The sequence below is a fragment of the Hevea brasiliensis genome, chromosome 1 (genome assembly GCF_030052815.1).
Source record: "Hevea brasiliensis isolate MT/VB/25A 57/8 chromosome 1, ASM3005281v1, whole genome shotgun sequence".
NCBI lineage: Eukaryota > Viridiplantae > Streptophyta > Magnoliopsida > Malpighiales > Euphorbiaceae > Hevea > Hevea brasiliensis.
Genome location: NC_079493.1, coordinates 3338671 through 3349843, shown reverse-complemented (window position 1 = coordinate 3349843; position 11173 = coordinate 3338671).

Sequence of the window (11173 nt, the reverse complement as noted above, 5' to 3'; positions counted from 1 at the left end):
TTGTATATTCCTAACAATAAACTTATAATTTATTTCTTGACAGATCCACATAATGAAGAGTAGGTATATTTCCCCAGCAGAGAGAACTGTTATCAATCACATTGTCATAGAGATCCAACTTTTTACAAGTGCTTGAGTTTGTACAGGTGCTTGAGTTTGTACAGTGCTGCAAAATTTGTTTTGCAAAAGTATGTGTCAGAATGCAATATTATATGCCTAAAAGGCTAAAAATACTATGTTAATCGGAAAGCAATCATTTAGTTCAACCATTTGGTGCTACAATATAACAAATAGAGGAAAGTGTCAAAGTCCAAGTTAAATTGGAATTAGGATATTAGATAAAATAGAAAGTTTAGTAGAATTTAAATTATAAAGTTTAATAATTAGAGTTCGCAAAAAACTAATTTTTTTAGTAACATATCATAAAGAACTCACGAAGTGGTGAAGTGTGTATAATTCTGTGAGTTTTGTTTGAATGGTTTTGAGAGTGAGAAAAATAATTAATAGTTGTATAATTATTTTTTCTTTGATAGTGGATTTGTTGATAGAGTATACTTACTCCAAACCACGTTTGTGTTCTTTAACTTGTGTGGATGTGGTTTTTCACAACAATTGATATCAGAGCTATGATTTGAGATGTCAAAGATGGTAAATACAAAATTTGAGGTGGAGCCATGCGATGGGAAAAATAATTTTAGTCTGTGATAAAGTACTGTGAATGATGTCTTTGTACAACAAGAATTAATTAAAGCATTGAACGAAAAAAAATTGGCGATCATAAAAGATGATGATTAGGAGGAGTTTTAATAAAGGGCGGTGAGTATGATTAGATTGATGAGCCCCCTGATGATGATTAGATTGACAAGCCCCCTAAGGTGAAGTACAATGTCTTAAAAAAGACTTCGCCAATTGTTTTGTGGAAAAAATTAAAGAGCTTGCACATGTTAAAGTCACTCATAAATCACTTGTACTTGAAAAAGGAGTTGTAACAACTTAGAATGGATGAAAGTACTGATATGAGGGATCACCTGAATGTTTTTATAAATTAATTACCCAATTGGATAGTGTTGTTGTGAAGGTTGATAAAAAAGATAAAGCCCTCTTACTGCTAACATCTCTCCGATAATCTTATAAAAGCTTGATAACAGCCTTAACAATTAGGAAGAAGACTTTGAAAGTGGGGGAGGTTGTCGTAGTTATTTTGGATGATAAAAAATTCAAGAAGACAAGTAGTAGCAATGAAGGTTGACATTTTGTTGCTAGTTCTAGTCATGGTAGAAGTAATCCATACGAAAACAATTAGAGATAAATAGTAGATCGAGCCCGAGACCACGGGTAGACCTTGAAGATAAAGAATACTACTACTATCATGAGAAGGGCCACATTCAATACTATTGTATGACGATGAAGGAAGATCTTACAAAGTTTAAATAATTTAAGAAGAGTCGCAGAAAAGAAAAAGAAGGAACTATTGTAATTACAATTGATGATGGTACTTACATTGAATTTTTGAATGTAGATGATGATAAAGAAAAGGCAAAAAAATCTATTACAAGATGAGTGGTTAATGAATTCTACTTGCCTATTCCATATTTGCTAAAACAATGAGTGGTTTGTTGTGATTGAAGAAAAGAAAAGAGAAAACGTGAAGCTAGTCAATGGAAACAAAATGGAAGTTAAAGGTATTGGAAGAGTGAAAATCAAGCTACATGATGATTGTATGAAATTGTTTGATGAAGTGAAGTATGTTCCTAAATTTGAAATGAACTTAATTTCCTTGGGTAAGCTGGTGATTATATGAAATTGTAACACCCCCGTTTGCATAGCCTGATAGATTTCACTGTTCCGGTGACCGATGTCGGTCCGGATAATTAAGGGGATTAGAACCACACTTAAGACAACTTGAGAAGCCATAAACACAAATAATTAGTAATGTTTAATTAGTTAACTATAAATAAGAAAAACAGAACATAAGAAGTTAAACGAGCCGAGAGTCACAGCGATGAGTGACCTCCTCGGGAACGACTGCGAAGTCGTTTTAAACTCAAATTTCGAACCGTAAAAAGTGACGCTGCGGTCCTTAAGACCCTTATGGACACAGTGGAAAAGAGAAAATCACGAAAAAGAACTGTTAAGTCAGTCAAATAATTAGGTCAGGGAACCGAAAGAAATATGGAATTATTTGCAAACCGGGATGAACCGGCGAGGGGCAATTTGGTCAATTGACCCCGAGAGCTGACTTCTGACCTAACTGTCAAATAAAATCGGAGAAAAGAAAATTTCGGAATCGAGAATTAAATTAAAGAACTAATAGAAAAATTAATGAAAAAGAAAAAAAAAAGCTTTATTTCATCATCTTGATGACATCACAAATGATGTCAAAATAAAAATTAATTTTGCCTAATAATTGACCAAGTCAAATGGCTAATTTAAGAGATAAATAACATAAAAAAACTAAAAGAAATTCATTTTGCTTCTTTCTTTCTCCTTATTGCCGATTCCTCTCTTTCTCTCATCTCTCTCATTTTCTTCCTCCACCATGAAAGCTTGTGTTAAGCTCTCACAACCCTAAAAACCTCCATTAATTTCACAACTCCCTTAAGAAAAAAATTTCCCTTGAGCTTTGATTTGAAGATTGAAAAAAAAAAGATAAGGAAAATTGAAGGATTGAAGAAGTGGAAATTCACAAATTTAGGTAAGTCCATTTTCTCTTTTAAATTAAGTATTATGAATGGATATGAGGTTGAATAAGTGTGAATTGCATGGAAAATATGAAAAGAAAAACAATTGTTGAGGAACTATGTATGAAATTGGACAGCTAGGGTTATGTTTGAAATGGATGTTTTGATGCAAACAATAAAGTTGTTAAGTGTAAATGAATGGATGAGTATCACATATACAATTAGAATTCAAGTAAATGCAAAAATTAGTGAAGTTAGGGTTTGAATGCTAGGGTTGTGAACCAAATTTTGGAGAAATGTTTAAATGATGATTTTGGTCTATTGTGAGATGAAAAATGGTCATTAATGACCAAAAGAGATGTGTGGAAATTGTGAAAATGAAAACCAAATTCGTAGGTCCAATGGTCATGCTGCTGGCAGCATGACCAAACCCACTTTGAAGGACCAAAACTCAAATTTTACAAGTCCAATTGATATGCCACCAATTGGAGATGAAAATAGACATAAAAGAGCACAATTTTCATTAAGGAACCATGCCCAAAAACTGACCAAAACTGGGTGAACAAATTGACCAAAGTGAAATGAGAGCAGGCTGCCACTGCACCAAACTGACCAAATGAATAGTAACTGTTCATTTGGTCATAATTCGAGCTAGACAGGTCAAATTGACCTGAAGTTTTACCAGCAATTAGATAGGACATAGGTCTAAAACTTTCATGAAGAACACCACCCCAAATTATGCTATTAACCCATTCAAATTATTGAGCAAAGTTGAGTTACCAAACCTGCAACTCTGCAGAATTTCTATTGAGCAGTAATGTCTGAAGGGTTATAACTCTCTCTACAAAAATCCGATTTAGGCGATTCTTGAACCGATGGAAACCTAAGACATAGTAGAACATTTCATATGAAGAAAGTTAGACCAAATTATGAACTTAACTTAATCAAATTACTGACCAAAGTTGGATCAAAATCTGCCAGAACCCAAAATCTCAGCATGAACAGTGCACGTGAACAGTAATTTTATTTTGGCCATAACTTGAGCTACAAAACTCCGATTGAGGTGATCCAAAAATGAGAATACACTTAAGACAATAAGGAACATTTTCTATGAAGGAAGTTTTGTCAAATTCCAACAGTAGATCGACTAATAGAACAGTGCAACTTCGGAGCACCAAAATCGAAAATTTGCAATTTTGCCAAAATGACCTAAGCTTTGAGAAAATGACCAAAACCAACAAGTTTAATGACCAAAATGTGGTATGTGGGTGAAGTTGGAGTTCCCATACCTATTAAGTCTTAGAAAGTCAACTATTTGACTTGAATAGTGCAGTGAATAGTAACCCGAAACACAAAAATTTCGAGAACGTCGAATTTAACACGTTAGAGCTAGGTAATTGTGAAGCTAAATTTATTTTGGATTTGTGTTAAGTTCTAGTACTGAAACATTATAAAATTGTGTGTTTCAGTTGAAAAGAATATCGGGAAGGAACCCGAGGAACCGAGTCGAGGCTAAGGGACGACACGTTTGAGGTTTGTGCATAACATCACTATGCTTTAAAATCCATTGATAAAGTGAATGAAATATGCATTTTACTTTTGCTTTGAATTGTGAAAGTTTATTGTGACCTTATTTATGATGTTTTGCTTTAAATTGTGAAAGTTATTGTGTATATTTGAAATGACAATGTTTAGCAAATTGTTAAGATAATTTTTGAAACTACAGTATCATGACCATATATTTGAACACCTCACTAGCATGACTAGTGGGGGTAATTTGTTTCGAATTTTGATTCCTTCTCTGGAGAAGTGTTGAGGTGTGCCAGTAGAAGAGGATGTGAATGGATATCCATATATTTGAGCTAGCTAACCTTGTGATGTGATTTCTCTTTAGCCTCTGGCTATTGAGATTCTATTTGTTTCGAATGGCGTGATCTAACTGTGGGTTTTATGAAATGTGTTTTGATACTTTGAAATGAACCTGGTTTGCATTAAAATCTCATAATTTATGTTTTGTGTTTAATGCTCATGTTTAGTCAAATTTTTGAATAAATGTGATTTAAGTTTTGCATAAAGATTATTTTAGTATGTTGTGCACCACTGAGTCCTAGTACTCAGCGATAGCTTCTATTGCTGTCGTAGATACAGATACTAGAGGAGCAGCAGACTGAGCTGCTGAGGATTGAGGATCGTTCTGCTTTGAAGCTATCAAGTATAATTTATACCCTGATCGTAAATATTTATTTTGATGTATGTAATGCACAGAAATGTATGGACATGTGAAGATGAGTTTTGAGCAGCTTGTACAAAATCTGTATAAAATTTGTAATAAACTTTAGTTTGAATTTTCTTAATGTAAATTTTTGTATGATGTATACATAAATTATTTATCTTTAAAGAAATATGAATGTATGAAATTGATTGACTGTACCTTGAGGACTATTGAATTTTGAACTTGAGAAATTTATTGAAATGATTGTGAAATTGATTGAGTTTGATTGTGAAACCGAAGCAGTTGTTGAGAAAAATTTTTAGAAGTGCTTTTTACAGGTATTTGAAGAACGGTTTTCTCAAAACACAGAGGAAACTCTGTCAAAATTTTTATAGAATTTGCGGAAAACTAAATGGACCAAAAATATTAACTAGTTTTAATTTTAACTAAATGTTTTAAGTACTTACTAGAAAATGCTCACCACTTGTCAAAAATAAGAAAATTGTTTTAAAATCCCTTGTAGGGTACCTAATGAGTTATCGGTAGATGAAGTTCGGTAGTTCATTAGGTATTCTACGAGATCATGTTATGCCTTACAGAGGGGTAAGGTGTGACATGTTTTAGTGGTATCAGAGCAAAATTTTGAAGTATGTTTTAAATTGTGAATTTGTGTATTTCCTTGTTAAGTACAACTGCTCAATGTCCATAATTGTTACATACAGTGCATTACATCATGAATATGAACTAACGGAGGGAAATCTCCATGTGTTACTTGTTCAGGAGATACCCTAATTTCAGACTGAAATGGAAGAAGGGGATCGCTCAGTTGAGCAGTCTGTTGAAGTTAAGGCACAAGGGGAAGCCCCAGCTTTGCAGAATGTTAGTGGGTCAGCAGCACCAGCCCCAAAAATGCCGCAGTTTCCTGCACAATTCGCACAGAAGATGGCAGCGATGTTTCAACAAATGGCTGGGGGTATGCCTGCTCAAGCTCCACCCCAACCACGTGTGGCACAACCACTGCCTCCAGCCAGACAATATGATAAATTACTGAAGTATGGGGCTGCAGAATTTAAGGGTACAGTGGACCCTTTAGAGGCAGAGCAATGGCTTGAAAGAATGGACAGAGTGTTTAAGAAATTGCACTGCCCAGATGAGCTGAAATTTGAATACTCTGTGTCGCTACTGCAAGGGGATGCGTATGACTGGTGGAAGACCATCCCCACGCCTTGGTGAACCACTCTTGACACAGGGATGACTTCATCGAGAGTTCGCATGTAAATACATCCCAGACGCATATGTTGATCAGAAGTTGCAAGAATTTTTGAGTTTGAAACAAGGAAATCGATCAGTGCCAGAGTATGAGAGGGAGTTCTCCCGCTTGAGTCACTATGCGGAGAGTCTCCTTACTACCAGTAAGGCAAGGTGCAAGAGATTTGAGACAGGTTTGAAGCCCAGCATAAGGATGCAAGTTGTGGGATTTCGACACAGCAACTTCTCAGAACTTATGTCTCAAGCACTTGAACTGGAGAGAATTGAATCAGAAGCAACCCCAAGGAAAGAAAAATCAGAAAAAGCTGAGAAATCAGAAAAAGACAAGGGGGAAAAATCAGTTGAACAGAGTTCTGGTGCTACCTCTGGAAAGAGAGAAGTTTAGTGGACCCAGCAGGGGTCGGGGTGGAAGATTTAGTAGAGGCAGATTTTCCGGACAGAGACCCCCTAGGTCTGGTCAGCAGTCGAGCAGGGGTTCACATTCTGCCCGCCCCTGTGAGACTTGTGGCAAGATTCATAGGGGGGAGTGCTCGGGCCACCGGAGCCTGCTTTTAACCGGTGGTGGCAAGGGCCATATAGCTAAAGACTGCACTAGTGCTCCGAGATATAGTCCAGCTCCTACTCGCCGAGGGATCTATCTGCAGTCCCGCTCTGAGGTTCACGTCATTTGGCAGAGGAAGAGGCAGAGGTAGAGACACCGCTTGTGCAAAGAAGGGTACAGATTGGTCAATCAAAGACAAGGAAGTGCTTCACCAGAGTCTACACAATGAGACAAATGAGAAGAGGCTGAGACTTCTGATGTGGTAGCTGGTACATTCTCTATCTCTGATCAAGAAGTATTTGTATTGTTTGATCCGGGTTCAACCCATTCATATGTTAGTGCTAGCATAGTCAGTTCACTTGCTGTTCCATGTGTGCAAATGGGTTTTGAAGTGCTAGTAACTAGTCCGTTAGGACAAGAGGTCCAGGTTAACAGAATTTATAGAGACTATCCTTTGGTGATCCAAGGACATGTTTTCCTGTCAGATTTGATTCAAATGCCCTTCAGAGAGTATGATATCATCTTGGGCATGGATTGGTTAGCCAGGCATCATGCCATGATTGATCAGATCAAGATACAGTCACTTTTGGTCTCCCTTTGTACGGTGATGTGGTAATACACTGGGAGAGGCATTTACTGACATCAAACATCATTTCGGCTGCATTAGCCAGAAGAATGATCAGAAAAGGGTGTGAAGCATATTTGGCACATGTGATAGACACCCAAGTGGGGAGTCCAACACTAAGGGACATTCCTACTGTATGTGACTTTCCGGATGTGTTTCCTGATGAATTGCCAGGATTACCTCCAGAAAGAGAGGTGCAGTTTGAGATTGATATTATGCCTGGTGTGGACCCAATCTCCATAACGCCATATAGAATGGCACCTGCAGAATTAAAAGAGTTGAAAGTACAATTGCAAGAGCTGCTTGACAAGGGCTTTATCCGCCCTAGTGTGTCACCTTGGGGAGCACCAGTGTTGTTTGTAAAGAAGAAAGATGGCACTCTCCGCTTGTGTATTGATTATCGGCAGTTGAATAAGGTGACAATAAAGAATAGATATCCATTGCCCCGCATTGATGACTTGTTTGATCAGTTAAGGGGTGCAGCTGTGTTCTCCAAAATTGACCTGAGATCAGGTTATTATCAGTTGAAAGTACAAGAGCAGAGTATTGCCAAAACTGCCTTCAGAACCCGCTATGGCCATTATGAGTTTTTGGTTATGCCATTCGGGTTAACTAATGCTCCGACTGCTTTTATGGATCTGATGAACACTATCTTCAGACCATACCTCGACCAGTTTGTTGTGGTATTCATAGATGATATATTGGTCTATTCGAGGAATGTAGAAGAGCATGATAGACATCTGCGGATTGTACTGCAGACTTTGAGAGAGAAACAGCTATATGCCAAATTGTCGAAATGTGAATTTTGGCTGAAAGAGATATCCTTTTTGGGGCACATAGTATCAGCAGAGGGTATTAAGATAGATCCAAGTAAGATTGAAGCTGTCCTTAATTGGAGGCCACCCAAAAATGTCACAGAGATTCATGGTTTTTTAGGTTTAGCTGGATACTACCGTAGATTTGTGAAGGGATTCTCCATGTTGGCATCTCCATTGACCAAGCTGCTTAGAAAAGATGTGAAATTTTAGTGGACGGATAAATGCCAACAGAGTTTTGATGAATTGAAGAAATGTTTGATTGAAGCTCCAGTCCTGACTTTACCTACACCGGGTAAAGAATATACAGTTTATAGTGATGCTTCTCACAATGGGTTAGGTTGTGTGTTGATGCAAGATCGAAATGTCATTGCCTATGCATCACGCCAGCTAAAACCGCATGAGAGAAACTATCCAACACATGATTTGGAGCTTGCAGCTATTGTGTTTGCTCTTAAGATCTGGAGACACTATTTGTATGGGGAAAAGTGTTACATTTATACAGATCATAAGAGTTTGAAGTATTTGGGCACCCAGAAAGAGTTGAATTTGAGACAGAGGAGATGGTTAGAGTTGATAAAAGACTATGATTGTCTGATAGACTATCAGCCAGGAAAGGCTAATGTTGTGGCTGACGCCTTAAGTCGCAAGACTATGGCAAGTCTACGGGTTACTCCTTTGTCTTTGGTACATGAGTTGAGATCATTACATGCCAGCTTAGAGATTAATGATGATGGGCAGACAGCAGTTGCATGGCATGTACAGCCAGTGTTGATTGATCAGATTAGAATGGCTGCTCAGAATGATCAAAAGTATCAGAAGTTGATGGAAGAAGTCCGGCAGGGCAAGAAACCAGAGTTCTCAAACAGAGATGATGGTTTACTGCTACACCAGGGCAGAATATGTGTTCCTAATGATGTTGAATTGAGGAAGATCATTTTGAAGGAAGCACATGAGTCTCCTTTTGCCATGCACCCTGGTGGCACAAAAATGTATAGAGGGCTCAAGGAACATTACTGGTGGATGGGTATGAAAAGGGATGTGGCAGAGTTTGTATCTAAATGCCTAACTTGTCAGGAAGTGAAGGCAGAGCATCAAGTACCCTCTGGGTTGTTACATCCACTACCAGTACCATAGTGGAAGTGGGAGAGAATAACGATGGATTTTGTGATGGGACTTTCGAGGACACAGAAGAGTCATGATGCAGTTTGGGTTATTGTTGACAGACTGACTAAATATGCTCATTTTCTACCAGTTCGGATGGACTACAGTTTAGAAAGATTGGCCAAGTTATACATTGATGAGATTGTGAGACTACATGGAGTGCCAGTATCTATCGTATCAGACAGAGATCCTAGGTTCACTTCTAGATTCTGGGGTAGTCTTCAGAGAGCCCTAGAAAATAGATTGAACTTCAGTACTGCATTCCACCCACAGACAGATGGCCAGTCTGAGAGGGTAATTCAGATCTTGGAGGACATGCTACGGGCTTATGTGATTGAGATTGAGGGTAGTTGGGATATACACTTGCCTTTGATTGAGTTTGCTTATAACAACAGCTATCAATCAAGCATTGGGATGCCTCCATATGAAGCTTTGTATGGCAGAAAATGTAGAACCCCGTTGTGTAGGGATGACGTGGGTGAAAGAAAAATGATTGGACCCGAAATAGTTCAACAGACTGAAGAGAAAATCTGGGTGATCAGAGGTCGACTTAAAGTTGCATCAGACCGTCAGAAGTCCTATATTGATTTGAAAAGAAGGGATATTGAGTATACAGTGGGTGAGAAAGTGTTCCTCAAGGTTTCTCCTTGGAAGAGGATTATGAGATTCGGCAGGAAGGGGAAACTAAGTCCTCGTTTCATTGGGCCATATGAGGTTCTGGAGAGAGTGGGTCCTTTGGCATATCGGTTGGCACTACCTCCAGAGTTGGAGAAGATACATAATGTCTTCCATGTGTCTATGTTGAGGAAGTATCGATCAGACCCATCTCATGTACTACCAGTAGAAGACATAGAAGTGAATCCAGACCTCACATATGAAGAAGAACCCATAAAGATTCTGGCTTATGAGGTGAAGCAGCTACGGAACAAGCAGATACCGTTGGTGAAAGTGCTGTGGAACCATCATTCGGGCCAGAAGGCTACATGGGAACGAGAAGAGGACATGAGGAGACAGCACCCACAGCTGTTCAGAGATTGATACCAAGTAAATTTTGAGACGAAATTTATTTAAGGGGGGGAGAATTGTAACACCCCCGTTTACATAGCCTGGTAGATTTCACTGTTCCGGTGACCAATGTCGGTCTGGACAATTAAGGGGATTAGAACCACACTTAAGACAACTTGAGAAGCCATAAACACAAATAATTAGTAATGTTTAATTAGTTAACTATAAATAAGAAAAACAGAACATAAGAAGTTAAACGAGCCGAGAGTCACAGCGATGAGTGACCTCCTGAACATCGCAAAGTCGCTTTAAACTCAAATTCGAACCGTAAAAAGTAGCCATGCGGTCGTTAAGTCCCTTATGGACACATTGGAAAATAGTAAATCACGAAAAGAACTGTTAAGTCGGTCAAATAATTAGGTCGAGGAAGAAAGAAATATGGAATTATTTGTAAAGGATGAACAGCGAGGGGCAATTTGGTCAATTGACCAGGAGTGACTTCGACCTAATCACAAATAACATCAGGCAAAAGAAAATTTCGGAATCGAGAATTAAATTAAAGAACTAATAGAAAAATTAATGAAAAAGAAAAAAAAAAGCTTTATTTCATCATCTTGATGACATCACAAATGATGTCAAAATAAAAATTAATTTTGCCTAATAATTGACCAAGTCAAATGGCTAATTTAAGAGATAAATAACATAAAAAAAACTAAAAGAAATTCATTTTGCTTCTTTCTTTCTCCTTATTGCCGATTCCTCTCTTTCTCTCATCTCTCTCATTTTCTTCCTCCACCATGAAAGCTTGTGTTAAGCTCTCACAACCCTAAAAACCTCCATTAATTTCACAACTCCCTTAAG